Source organism: Heptranchias perlo, chromosome 34, assembly GCF_035084215.1.
Source record: "Heptranchias perlo isolate sHepPer1 chromosome 34, sHepPer1.hap1, whole genome shotgun sequence".
Taxonomy (NCBI): Eukaryota; Metazoa; Chordata; class Chondrichthyes; order Hexanchiformes; family Hexanchidae; genus Heptranchias; species Heptranchias perlo.
In genome coordinates this window covers 5,908,068-5,923,095 of record NC_090358.1, presented here as the reverse complement: position 1 = coordinate 5,923,095, position 15,028 = coordinate 5,908,068, and the positions used below count along the sequence as shown (strand labels likewise).

At 38.8% G+C, this 15,028-nt stretch overlaps 1 protein-coding gene across 3 annotated transcripts in view; it reads right to left on the bottom strand.

The window, feature by feature from the left end:
• The window catches only part of pias1b (protein inhibitor of activated STAT, 1b), a 133,061-nt gene that overhangs the window by 52,033 nt on the left and 66,000 nt on the right, over positions 1-15,028 (bottom strand). The window lies entirely within an intron of this gene.

The following is a 15,028-nucleotide window of genomic DNA, read 5'->3' as shown; positions in this document are numbered from 1 at the left end:
AACTACCTTTAAAGAGGATATACGATAAATCAGCAGCACATTCAACAAATCTGCCACCATCACAGATCCAGCAGAACAACTTTTATACTTACAGAAATGTAATGCAACTTGCAGCCGTTATCAGTTATAAAAACTAACAAGTTTTACCCAACATTGCCATTAGTCTATTTGTTATGTTACTATGAACCAGTTCCAAACTAAATGACACACTGCATGCACAAATTGATTTGGGTTGTCAAAAGAAATTCAATTTCTTGAATGATTTTTTTTAGCATCATGAGCTTTAAAGTACACTCAAGTCCAGAATATTAGCATAAAAAACATGGATTCACCATTGCTTTTAAAATTTAATGTATTTTAAAAACGTGGTGTCACTTTTGAGCCACATTATTTGCCGCTGTTGCTTTCTTGCAAACCATTAAGCCAGTTGCAATTGTTCTCGATTGTTCAATGTTTGTCAGAGCTCTGCACCAACTGACAGTCTAGATGGGGCAGGCATTCACCAAGTTTGAGTTTATGAAGCAACAAACTGCACAAATGTTCATAAATCCAAAGCTCAGTACCTGTCAGACTCAAGACCATAATGAACATCAGTGTTTAAGGTTGTATGCCCTTCTTTCCGTTGTCAGGAATCCCTACTATTTGGAGCCAGTATGCCAGTGAGTGTTTCTGGGGAAACCGCTGTTCCTGCATCATGACTGGTCCTACTGTGACATCACTGGCCTAATTGTGATGCAGCAAAACATTTTTAAACATTTGTTTCTTTATGCAGAGACAGAGATAGGCAAAGTGGCACAACTGCACACCTGGACAGAGAGCGACAACACCTGAGCAGAGAAAGGCTGTGAGGGAGTACAGCCCATCTCAGCCTTGAACCCACGAGTAGTGCCTCAGGAGATGCACCAGTTCCAATTCCAATGATTTACCGATCATGAAGAAAGATCTCAAGACGTTTTCGCTTATTCACAGTTAGTATTTCAAGTTAACACCTACACTTTCCAAATATATTATAACAGCTTCATTTTTTTAAAATTAAGATCCTGGCAGTAACTGAAAAGGACAAACACCAAAAACCACAAGTCTGACTCATGGTCAATCTTCCAGTTTCCTGCAGACACAATGGACAACACAACTGCGATTTTGTTAATTGTATCAGGACTAGTGAAAAAGTGAGTGTTTATCCTCCTCATCCAGTCAGGCCTAAAGTATTAGACAAATAACCCTAAACTCAAATTCTAGTTGCAGAATTCAGTCTTCAATTGCTCCAAAGAAATTTCCTGCCAGTCATTTTAAGCCATATTTCCATTTCGCAAAGCATTTTGTTCACAGCTAGAAACCTGCACTTCACATTTACAATTTTTAATTATTTTCTCTAAGCCACATTCATTTCTGATATAAAATAATGAAGCAGTATCCTTAATATTAAACTGAATAACTTGTTTACACTGAGAACCACAATTGGAAGTAGAAACCGTCCTTTTATGCTGCAGGGCTCTTTTACCAACATGAGGAGAAAAACACATCTGCCTCCAGCCCACCTCTCAGCCGTCAAAATATTATGCAAACTGCTTAAAATATAGCTCCTCTGCATATCATTCAGAAACCATTCTGAAGAGACAAAGATTCAAAAGTGCATGTTCTTTCTCAAACAAAAGGACTTGCTTCTTTTTTCAGTTCACAATGTGAGGAAGAGAATATTGCACTTGCATGCCTTTCTAACCACTTCAAGAGTGACCAGAACTGGAAATAGGCAGGAGTCGGCAGTAATAGTTCACCACTACAAATTTGATTGGGGAGCTCAGGGACGGACATAAGTTTGAGAAGAGCTCTATATTTACAGAATTAAAACAAAAACCATTATGTCTATTCTGAAGGATCCAGTGATAAATGGGATCCCAAACATTCTATTTTATTGTATTTGATTCTTGTATATAATTATATGGCATGGTTGCAAATTCTTGAGTATTGAGACAAAACAGCAAGTTAAAAAAACTTTTAAAACAAGTCCAAATTTATGCACCTGACTTCTAACATCTGGTTCCTTCTGTTATGGCAAAAAACAAAGATGCCACTAGATTTGTGCACTAGCTTCTGCAGCAAAAAGTGGCTTTCACACTAAGTACACTTGTATAGTGATCTTATTGAAAATGTTGAGATTCAGCACACCCATTGTTTTGCATCCTCAGGATAAATAGGAATTGTTTCAGTACTGGAACTGTAGAAAGGTAGCAATGAACATTCCCCAGAATCAGTATACCTTAGGGATTGACCAAAACATGTAAATTTGTTGAATCACCTTCAGCAGCTTAGAAGAGTCAGGTTCATCTACAGTGATGAAGCACACAATTCTGATTATGCAGAATTTTAAACTTATTTTTGTGAATTTTGTGCTCAGGATGAAGGGAGATAGTGATGAGGAAATTAATACTTTCCACTTTGTGCACCCAGTTTAAGTATCAAGCATTTCCCAAGTCAGGTATAGCACAGACAGAACCAGAGAAAAACTCCCTTTACTTTGTTGAACAATTTGCCACAGACCAAACTCATAGAAGCACCTCTATTGCGCCAGTGTGATTTCCTCCAACCTGTATTTCTCACATCAGCAATCCAGTGACCTTGTCAATCCAGAACAAATTATGGGCCCAAGATGACTAGGAACTCGACGGAGATTTCCCAATCTCATTTCATCTAGGACCTTTATTGTCCAAGCAGAGAGGGCCTCTATCCCTTCAGTCTGTCCTGGATTCAAACCTAGGGCCCAGAGGTGAAAGCTCAGTGTGTCAATTATGCTGCCCTTGAATTGTACTTTGTATACTTCCATCTATATTAATCAAACTCTTCTTTCTCTCTACCCTAACCTCTTCAGTGGTAAATCCATTTCATCAAAGCTAGGTTTTTTGTTCAGCTCATGGTTAATAGAATCCACAAACCACATTTCTCCAACTTAATTTTGATATTTTTGAAAGTCTCAATCTTGTAAAATGTAAAACTCATCAGATCTTTAAGTTTAAGAACATACAAAAAGGGAGAAGTGACGGTCATGCCCAGCAACGTTTACCCTTTCCACTTGATTGTGGCTTTTTTTTAAAAAAGAGTTTTCTTTTAAAGCTTAAAGTACTCTTAAAAATAGAAGTTCCAATCAACTCAAGCGAAAAATATAAAAGACGTAAAAGTAGGCAGATAAGACTTAAGTGACCACTGACATATGTAACATTGAGTAAGATCTAGAAGCTCAAGAAGAGTGTGCATTTGGGCGAAACTTACCCAAAAGCCACTAGCAGTTTATAGGGAGTGAGGGAAAGGGAAACTGGCCAATATATAAAAGGTAGCAGGATTTATTGGTTATGAAATCCCAATGAAGCAACATTAGCAAACAGTATTTTATTCTGGTTTGTCCATAGTGAGTAATGGAATACCAAAAAAAAACTACACAGCCTTGATAAAACTAAAAATACTTTTCAGTATCACAATGTCTGAAAACATTCAGTTCAAATGTATGTTGTACAGTACCCACTCCCTAGAACATGAAAGCAATAAAATTCCTGGTAATTAACTGGCAATCAGTAATTTTGCAAAACACAACTGTAGTTGATACCAAGATATCACAAAAAAGCATAAAAGTTAATGAGGTGGCATAACAAACCAAAACTAAAAAAAAAAGCATTAAAACACACATTACAACATATTGTTAGTTAACCAGCATGAAATTATTCTGTGCTAACAATGGGGTTCAGATGACTTAATGAACTATTTGAACTTGCTATTTAAGTCATCTGAACCTTTTCACTAATTATTGTCTTATTATACTCCAAGACAAATCACTATGATCTGTGGAATCAAGATAAAAAAATCTCTAGTCCCACTTCCGAAAAGTTTTCCTACTTCAAGTAGAAGTATTCCACTTCTTTCCTTCTCCATATTTAATTTCCCGTTAGCATGGTGAAGCTTGAATGAAGAGGCAAGTAGACCATTGGAGTATGAAGTAGCATGTATAATGCACATTACCCTAATGCAGCTATTGTGCGCTGGAGGGGCGTAAAGTTACTCTAGCAAAATAGAACACTTTCCACTTCTAGCTCAGTCAGCATCAAGCACTCCCACGTCAGGTACAGCATGGTTAGATGCAAATTAAAATTCCTTCTACTATGCCCAATATACCTCAGCCCAACTTCAGAAGATTACCCCCTACTGCGTCAGTACAATATTTTTTCATTTCCCACGCCAGCCATCTGTGGCCTCAATGAAATTGCCAATTAGTGCAGATTTGGCATAGTTCTGTGTGGTGTGTCCATGCTCACTGGGAACTTGATTAAGATTGCCCAAACCAATTCCACTTTGGACTTTTACAGCCAACAGAGGAGACTTTCAACCTATTAAACTGGTCCAAATCTGAATACAGATCAGAGATGAAATGCCATTGTCTAACTCACTGCTACCACCCAGCCCCCAAAGTTGTTTTTCATTCCTGCATATTACATCAGATATGTAACAGTTATACGCCACATCTGTACGTATTTGAAGCTGTTATGACACCAAGGTGTTAACCACTTTGATGCGCAATTCCGCTATCACTCATACACACACTAATTCTGCAAATTCACTTCATTCCCCAAATAATCAGCTCTTGTCACAGCAGAACAGGAAGTTAGAATATTTCAGAGAATCAAAAACAAGAGGTTAGGATCCAATTAGCTCCTACTCGCTATTTTTCATTGTTGGCACAGTGAAGTGAAAGAGCATGAAGGATTTATTAAAAAGAGAAAATCACCATGCACACAGTGAATGCTCAGGAAAAAATACATCTGGTATTAAACAATTTATGTAGTGCTCCTTCTCAGCTCTTGTAATCACATACAGGATATGTGCCCACCATAACAGAGATTCCAATACAAGTGGATAATAGAAATAGCACTTATCCAGTATTTCAGATGGAGTACTGTAGCTGTATATACACAATACATTTCCCTGATGTGTCAATATAGCCTAAAGTCTCAGCTTTTATGAGGTGTGTAATGAAGGTCAAATTTCATAAATTATTCCACATAGTTTAATCACAGTCTTTTCTGTTTCCGAAATGTTGCTGCAAGTCACATTTGTTATGCATGGTTTGTTGAGCGATATGGATCCTGAACATCTCAAGTTAGATCTCTGAACTATGCGGTTTGCTCTCTTAGCCAAACCAGTAGCCACTAACTTTGTGAAAGCAGCGAGGAGGGATGGCGATCCAATGATCCCTGCCTGAAAGCGCTTGGACAGGATCAAACATAGAATGGCCAGCCAACATTGTCTAGGTTTGTGCATGTTTGAGGTATGAGAGGGCTGACATTTTGAAAAAGGGGATCAAGAGTGAAAATTTGAAAGCAAATATTGCAAGATATATGCGCTTTTAAAAAATGGAGTCTCCCAAGGTCTGAAATTGTTACGATCTCAAACGCTAACCAGTAGAGGCAGTACCTCTATCAAAAAGATGAAAAACACAATATAGATCAGCCTCATCTGGGTGGTATTTTGTTTAGAACCATCACTGCAACTATAGAATGCTTTAAAAAACAAAAATGATAGAACATTTACACTTAAAACAACAGATTTAGCTTCCCCCAATGGCTTAAACTGGCAATAACAGGAACCAGATAGACCAGAAAGTTCCAGTTTCAATCCCTGATGAGTTAACTGTTCTCAACAAGCTCAGCATTAGAGACATCAGAACTGACCTTAGTAACATTGGGTTATATAGGAGACAAGTCAGCTTAGATTTCTGGTCCTATTCTGTGGCCTCTGCTGGATGGTGCATAGACAAGGACAGGATCAGGCTCAGCTGTGCGCTCTGCTGTGCACGTCTCCACACTTAAATAGCCTGTCAATATTTATTGTCTACAATTACACATGAAGAATGACCACTTGGGCAAGAGAGTAAGTGTAAATGCAAATATAACCCAGCAAGAATCATCTTCAGGAGAGGAGAAGGAGATAATTGGCAAATAATAAAGCAGATGTTATATCAGATTGAGAAGTCAGTTATACGTTTTCAGGACATCTGCTCTAAAGCTAATTAATATTTACAATCTATTCCTACAACAGTTAGCTACTATTGGCATAGTTAGGTCCTAGCACCTAAGTATCTGGGAACTCTCCAAAATAAAATAATGTAGACAAATTAACCTGAAAAGATAAAGTACTTCAGTAATACAAAGCCTATTTTATTTGTAGAGGAAGCAATGTTGCATAATCACACCTGTGAAAAATAAATTTGAAGAAATCACGAGATATATTTAGACAAGTGTAAAAAGGTACGTCTTGTTAAAAAAAAATTGCAATTCTCTTTGCACACCCCAAATCATTTTACAAAAGAAAAAAAATGTTTATTGCTTTTATAAAATTCAAGAGCTAGTTTCTTCAGAATGTTTTTAAATCAAGTTAAGCAATACCTTGCACAAGGTATACAACTACTGATCAAGGATAATCGTGTCATGTTATATCAAAAACAGTACATCTAGCGCACATTTCCTGTCTAACCTGAGTTGCCTTACCAAATCTCACATTTTAAAAACCATAGCTCTGACCTGCAACTTAGAACAGCAATTAATGTCTGACCATACCCAGAGTTTACTTAACAGCAATTAGATTTTGTGGCCTTAAGGGGACACAGGTTCACATTAGCAGCAGATTAATGCACTCTATTACATGGTATATAACAGTCCCTATAAAACCATCTAACCTTCCATGCACCCCACAGGAGATCCAGAATCTATCTAAAATCCACAAGGCAGGGAATCAGTATTATACTAGACAAGACTACTTGCTTGGAGCAAATGAACCTAAAGCCATTTTTTTGCTCAATAACATTCAATGGACATATAAATCAAGCAAATTTTAAATATTCTGAAAGCTAAGGCCAGCTAACTTTCAATCCTGCACATCAACAGTAGATTTGGCCATGTGTCTAAAGGATGGTTGACAGGCCAGTTATACTGAGACCCAGGACTGTAATCAGAGTTCAGCAGACAGAATTGTTGAGGGTGGATGAGTGGTTGCATACTGAAATTAGCTGTCTAGGTTCACATTTGAAGGATGTACATTTCAAGGCTGTGGATGCCTGTGGAATTGCATGAGCTTCAGTTAGTGCCCAGGAAAGGAGGGAAGGAAATGGGGGGGGAGGGGGGGTGGTGGTGGTGGAGAAAGAAACAAAATGATTTGATTGTTTAATCTATACAGTGTTCAGTGGCAAAAATATATTAACATAGAAATTCACAAGATTCTGCTAGTTAACAAGCTCTGTGAGTGGGACAGCAGAGATGTTCCTTAATTAGCAGAATAGCTATTATGATCATGCCCATCATAGATTTAAAATAATTTTAAATCAGAGAAAACTCCTGCAGAGCATGTTCCCTCGTTCTCCTGTAGTCTGACAGAGTTCAATCTTACCTGGAGGAAGGCATGAGCATCAAATCTTGTAAATATAAGACAGTCACTAATGAATCCAATAAGAAATTCTGAAGAAACTTCTTTACCCATAGAGTGGCTAGAATGTGGAACTCGTTACCACAAGGAGTAGTTGAGGTGACTAGCATAGTTGCATTTAAGGGAAAGCTAGATAAATACACAAGGGAGAAAGGAAGATAACGATATGCTGACAGGGTTACATGAAGTAGGGAGGGAGAAGGCTCGTGTAGAACATAAACACCGGCATGGAACTGTCGGGCTGAATGGCCTGTTTCTATGCTGTATATTCTCTATACTCTTCCACCCACCCTAATTTTCTTCCCTCCTTTCCTAAAGCACAGATTCTTGCTAGGATATGGGTTCATAGTCACCAGCCCTCTGGTATCTCACCAAAGTGGCCATTTTTCAGGTATGACTCTAAACAATGAGCAGACTTTTAAAATCTTATAATCTTCAGGCTTTTAAAGCCCAAACTGCACATCACCTAATCACTACTTTCTCATTCACCTGGTCTCTTTTCAGAGCCTTTCCCTTTGGTTTCTCAATAAATGCTATTTGACTGTATGGGCATCACAGCTGACAACAATCCTACCATCACCCAATGGCCAAACACTTGCACTTCCCAACAGGGGTCACTTCGCATGTTACAACGTAAATTTTAAAATGTATTAAAGTGCCCTTGAGAGCAATGAGTTCAATAGCCATCATTTTAAAATGAAACACAAAGGTCCTTAGAGGTTACAATTAAACTAAATTCTGTTAAGATCAGAGTATTAAAAATAGGGCTTTTGAGGGGGATGAAGAAGAGGTAAAGAAATGGAAAAATCCCACCAACCACATGTTCACCTACCTACTGCAAAGGGTACTCTCCAAGTAGCATTTATATTGGTAGTCCAACACCAGCTAATAAATATTTTCATTTTTTTCAAGCTACACTTAAACCTACAAACAATGTGGCTCATTTACATTGCAAGGATCTCCCATCAAAGCCCGCTGACTTTTCTACTTTGGAAAAAAAAACCTGGTCACCAACCAGGCATCCTGAATGGCCACGGACAACAGGGAAATTGCTGAAACCTCACAAGCTGACCACCTCAATTCCAAAAGATGCGTGTGGTTTAGTACAAGGGCTATAGACGAAGGCAACAGAAAATCTCTTTCAGGCAGAAACATACACAAAAATGCATCTTCTCCGTCACTATGCCTTCCATATGTTCCTGGACAGGAATCTTATTCATGACTGAGCCCCAATGTACTGTTCTCTAAAGAAAATGACAGTGTTGGACCCATGACATCATAATGGCGCATGTGTAACACGGCAACTGCCTCACAATATAGGACTGGTTGCATTTGGAACAGGCAGAAAAGCGAGTTTGTTTCAACATCTTATTTTGAGATCTTAGGCCACATAAGGTTAAGCAATTATGAAATGGTCTTTTAGTCATCTGCTTAGCAACCACAAGAGATGCCGCTTTCTGCCACCGTTATGCCAGCTTATTAAATTTATAATAAATCATGAGATACCAGAGGAAATTAAATCAAAGCAAATTCAATGCATTTTCTTGGGATATAAAAATACTCTGTTGAAACTGGATTATAAATAGAATGTGCCACTTACATACATGATAAACAGCTTCATTTGTTTAGACAACCATAAGTCATTAATGCATTATTAGATAATTCACACAAATACATGATATGCATGACAAGTACTTCCGTTAGCCAGGTAGTTCCTGAAAGAGATGTCATTCCTCTTAATTTGCCCGCCTCTTCCTCTTCTCAAAGTGTTGATTCCTGATGGGGTACAGTTCCATCAGCCCCTGCATCATCTCAATAGGGTCATTCTTCATGTATATTGAATGTTGGCAGGCTATTTGACCACTGGTGCCATCACAGTTAAATACATTCGATCCTTGCCCACCATGCACATATATTCACTTTCCAGCAGTGGCAGATTTCCCAGTGGTGCAGAAGCTAATCATAGCATTCCTATTATCCTGACCGAGATCAGTTAACTCAACATGGAACAGGAATTGAATGTGGGACCTCGAGCACCTGTGGGGTTTATTGTCACGTGGGGGAAGTGCATTTAGTAAGTGAGCTGTCAGCACAAGTTCAGGTGAGGAAAAAGAGGGAGAAAGAACAGGAATTTTTTAAACAGTCACTTTGATTTAGGACTTTGAAACAAATGATTACTGTAATATGCAATTCTGAAAACCTTCCTGTACTGGATGGCATTCCCTTTGACCAGCAAGAAAAATCTACATAGTCTGCATTATGTAGTTGGTCACTGTATTCTCATGCGTATTAAAGAACGATTTTTCACACAAGTGTACATGAAGGAAACCTTTGGCAGTAGTAAATAACTGAACCATTAGGTCTAGTTTTCACACTGCACCATCTGCTAGAAATTCATCTGGGTTCAAACTAGATTACTCCTGATGTGACCCAAATATTCTGCAGACTTAACTCTTTCAATGTCAGGTTTGAAGAAATATCTGTTTTTCACTAATGCAATTTATCCAACGTCGATTTCAGGTAATCTCCTGACAAAGAAACTACCACTGCATATTAACCACAAATTGAAGTCACACACAAAAATCTTAACTCCCCCAATGCAAACATGCCAAGGCTTCTGACTGATTGACCGTTCATGAGAACTGCTTCGACCTGAAACGTTAACACTGTTTCTCTCTCCACAGCTGCTGCCTGACCTGCTGAGTGTTTCCAGCATTTTCTGTTTTTTTTATTTCTAACTAACAGACACTTATTTGGAATGCAACTGAATGGAAATGTGGGAATCTCCCTCTATCACTTGCACTCCACAGTATAAACACCCCAGGCTCAGATGACCAATGGCTTTATAAACTCCCCAAAATGTGGATCCAAGAATAAGGAAGCCAGTTTCAGTGAAGTAAAATGTATGTAACTGGACCTGTACAGTTCCACCAATATCCAATGGGTTCTGTGTTCCACAGTTAAGCTCAACATCTGACTTTAAAAGTAAAAGGGGGAAAATGGTGCATGAAGATCACAGAAGGGCAATTGGACAACATATATGCACCTTATGTTTAAGAGAGCCAGCATATTCTGCTCAAATGGATGCTTTTAATTCAGCACCTTAAATTGATCCCACCACCAGTACTTCACTCTAGTGTTACACATGTTCTCTCTAGACACAATGGATGCTTGGAAGGATAAATTCTATAACTAGGTATTTTTCCACAGTCAAGTACACACATAGTATGAAAATTTCACACAACCGTGATATCCATTACACTTCACCGAAATGCTAAGCTACTTTCAAACTGTATGAGGGCCCTGCAAGCACCACAAATCCATCCTATATTTCCTACTGTAAACATCATGCTTCTGTATCACACTGCTTTTTTCTTTTGTTAGACTTGGCAGCCACTTACTGTATAGCAAGTGGCTTCAAAAGGTACAGTGGATTCAAGTTAGGAGTCTCCCCACCAGAACTTTGAATTTGACAATCATGAGCTTGCAAGCAGCATACTAATTTGACTGAATCCAATAGCCATTTGAAACACTAAACAAGGTATCTGAGAAATGTCTTGTGCAGTTTGGAGAACCTGATACAGCGTTTGAGGTAACCGTTCAGAGATACACGGTTAGCTCATAGCACTTCAACTTTCAATCCTGGAGGAAAAGTCAGGCCAAAATTGGGAAAAACACATCTTTTAAAAATGCTAATCTCTTCTACCCACCCCTCAAACATTAAAGGTTCATGAGAACACTTCTGTTTTCAAGCTGTTCTTTTTCCTGTCAGCCATGGATTCAAGTCCCACTCCAGAGACTTGAGTACATAATCCAGGCTGACACTCCAGTGCAGTACTGAGGGAGTGCTGCACTGTCGGAAGTGACGTTAAAGCAAGGTCCCGTCTGCTCCCCTGAAGAGCATCAGGGGAGTTCTCCTGGTGTCCTGGCCAATATTTCTCCCTAAACCAACACGTAAAGCAGATTATCTGGTCATTATTTCATTGTTGTTTGTGGCACTTTGCTGTGCACAAATTGGCTGCCACATTTCCTACATTACAACAGTGACTACTTCAAAAGTACTTCACTGGCTGTAAAGCGCTTTGGGACAACCTGAGGTCATGAAAGGCGCGATATAAATGCTAGTCATCTTTTTTTTTCTTAATCCTGCCCTTTCTACAATCTTCTCCAATATCACCAATGCCCTGCCACAAGATATGTCTAAGCAATACAAGAAAGCAGCAAATCTTCAAAAAGGAACCCATCATCGCTTAAACATTAAGGAACGGAAGACTGACTAAAAACTGTTAGATTAGGCTTGGCTGTGATGCCTGCACAAATAGCCCAAGGGCAGTATCGAGGCTCACATCTGAAGAAGACACTCAGGCAAGGTGGGCTGATGCTACTGGTGGAATCCTAATGCGCCATGACCTTCAGGAGAGGAGGGCAAAAAACCATGGCGGGGGAGGAACATTTTATTCCAAATAAACAGCAGCCATTTTAATTCAAATATTAGATAGCAGACAAAATACAGCATATTCCCAGAAGGAAGTAAAGGGATTTGTGAAGAATACTCTGGGAAAGTATAATGGGAAACACTTGATAGCTGTTGGAATGGCAGACTTGTTAAATGTGTACTTTATATCTGTTTTCAGTGGAGGAAGACAACAATATCTCAGAGGTTCAAGAGAACCTAAAAATGCCAAACTTGGAGGATTTAGTAAAAATGGACAAGTAAAAAATGGTAATGAAGAAAATAATTGGACTTGAAACAGATAAATCTCCAGCATCTGATAGTTTCCACCCCAAAGTATTAAAAGAAATAGGAGAGGAGATTACAGATGAGTTGGTCATAATTTTCCAAAGCTTTCCAGATTCAGGAATTGTGTCTTTGGTTTGAAAAATTGCAAATGTCACTCCATTATTTAAAAGAGGGAGATACCAGGTAACTGCAAACCCATCAGTTGTAGGGAAGTTACTGGAATCCATCAGAGACAGAGTGACTGAATACTTGGACGAGTATGAGCTGATCAAAGAGAGTCAGCATGGGGGGATTTGTGGCAGTTAGGTCATGTCTGACAAATTTAGTTGCGTTTTTTTTTGAGTTGATCACTAGCACAGTGGATTGGGGAAGTGTCCATGGATGTTTTCCGTAGGATCTTCCAGAGGGCATTTGATAAGCTACTGAACAAGAGATTAGCAAAAATGAAAGTGCACAAAATTGGTGGTAACCTTGCTATGTGGACTGGTAACTGATTGGAAGTTAGGAGACAGAGAGTACGAATAAAGGGAACATTCTCTAATTGGCGGGATGTGACAAGTAGTATTCCCCAGGAATCAGTACTGGAGCCTCAACTTTTCACTATATATATTAATGACTTGGATAAAGGAAGAGCGAGCTGTATATTCAAGTTTGCAGATAACACTATGTTAGGAGGCATTGTAAGTTGTGTAGATGGGAACATGATATTACAAAGGGATATAGACAGACTAAGTATGTGGACAAAGCTATGCCAGATGGAGTACAATGTAGGGATGTATGAGGCCATCTACTGTGGATCAGAGAAAGACAAATCAGAATATTTTCTCAATGGTGAGACTAGGAGCTTTGGGGGAGCCAAAGGGATTTGGGTGTCCACATGCACAGATCACTAAATGCTAGTGCACAGGTACAAAAATAATCAGAATGGCTTATGGAATATTGGGCTTTATCAAGGGTATTAGCATACAAGAGTGAGGAAGTTATGCTTCAGTTGTACAGAGCCATGGTCAGATCTCATCTGGTGTAGTGAATTCCATTTTGGGCACTGAACTTCAGGAAAGATATATCGGCCCCGGAGGTGGATACAAGTGCAGATTTTAACAAAATGATACCAGGACTTAAAGGGTTAAATTAAGGACCGAATGCATAAACTTGGTTCGTATTTCCTTGAGTTTAGAAGGTTGAGGGATGATCTAATTGAGGTGCGTAATATGATAAAGGAATTTGATAGGGCAGAAACAGAGAAACTATTTTGTCTGGTGGGGTAATACATAACAATGAAGCATAATCTTAAAATTAGAGCTAGGCCATTTAGGAATGAAATCAGGAAGCACTGTTCCTTACAAAGGGTAGTGGAAATCTGGAACTCATCCCCAAAAGGCTGTGAATGCTGGGGGTCAATGGAAATTTTCAAACCTGAGATCAATAGATTTTTGTTAGTTAAGGGTATCAAGGGATATGGAGCAAGGGCGGATAAATGGAGTTGAGGTACACATTAGCTGTGATCTAATTCAATTTCAGAACAGGCTTGAGGGGCTGAATGGCCTACATCCTGTTCCTATGCTGTCAGAATCAAGTTTCTAAACGACAACACTTAAAAAGTGAAGATCCTATGACACTATTCCAGGCTTTTTCCCAGTATTTTGGTAAATGTTCTTCTCTCAACCAACACCAAAAACACTAATTAACAAGGTCTCACCTTATTGCTGTTTATGAGGTCTTGCAGTCCACAAAATGGCTGCTGTGTTTGCTTAGTAATCCATTGTACTTGAAGGTTTTGAGACATTTGCAAGGCATAATAAGGGGCTATATAAATGCAAATCTTTCTTTTGCAAATAAATGCTATGTAAAATTCTCTATACATTTGCTGAGCCATTTAAAAAAAGTTTCACAATCGATTCAAGATAGCAGGATCAAGTGTGCTTAGGTGCTAACAATATTACGGAACACATGTACTGTCCTGCTTCTCTTTGGTTACATTTCTACAGATCACAGGAGCTACAAAAGTACAAAAAGTAGATTGTAAGAGTTCTAAAAATTAGTCCCAAAGTTATTTGTTTGGTGTGAAAGCAAACTAAACCAGTGGAAAACCTATGAATTATAGAATCAGGTTGATAGGAGAGAAGAAAAGGAACTACTGACCATGAACATCTAAAAACAAAAAAGGCAAAACCAGTTGTAATGGGAGACACTGCATTTGAACTAGTCTTCAACAGCACAAAGCTGTACTATTTTGAGGTTTAAACCAACGCACTGCAGGTGGCATATAGGAAAGGCAGCTAAACCTAAACTCATCACTTTGTCAAGACAATAATAGTGTCATTTCCTAAGTATATGATACTCTGTAAATTTTATTCAAATAGTTCTTGATGTACAATAACTACAAATGATTTTAGCACCATTGTGAAGTAAACAGTTGGTGGGGGGGGGGGGGGGGGGGCGTGGAGATCCAGAGGACAGTAGGAAGCTTAGTGCCATATGGAGAACTTCTCTATAATCACCATCACTAACAAGGGGGCTACCTCATCTGTTATTTACATCCTGTAAAATCAAGGTGGTCAGTATGGAGCTGGCAAGTAGTATTGCAAAAGCTACTGTAGAACTTTTTAGATTTATAAGAATAATTTCAAGGTCTTCATGGAGCAACCAGACCACAAAAATATTGCTGCAAATACTGAAGTCTGATTATTTGCTGTGCAGCCCACAGACTATGAGATTTTGAAACTCCACAAATATATGTGCACACTGCAAACCTTTACTTGCGCAAATGTGAACAGTTTTTCAGTAATTAGATCCCCTAAAACTGGATAAATTGCTTGTAACAGGCAC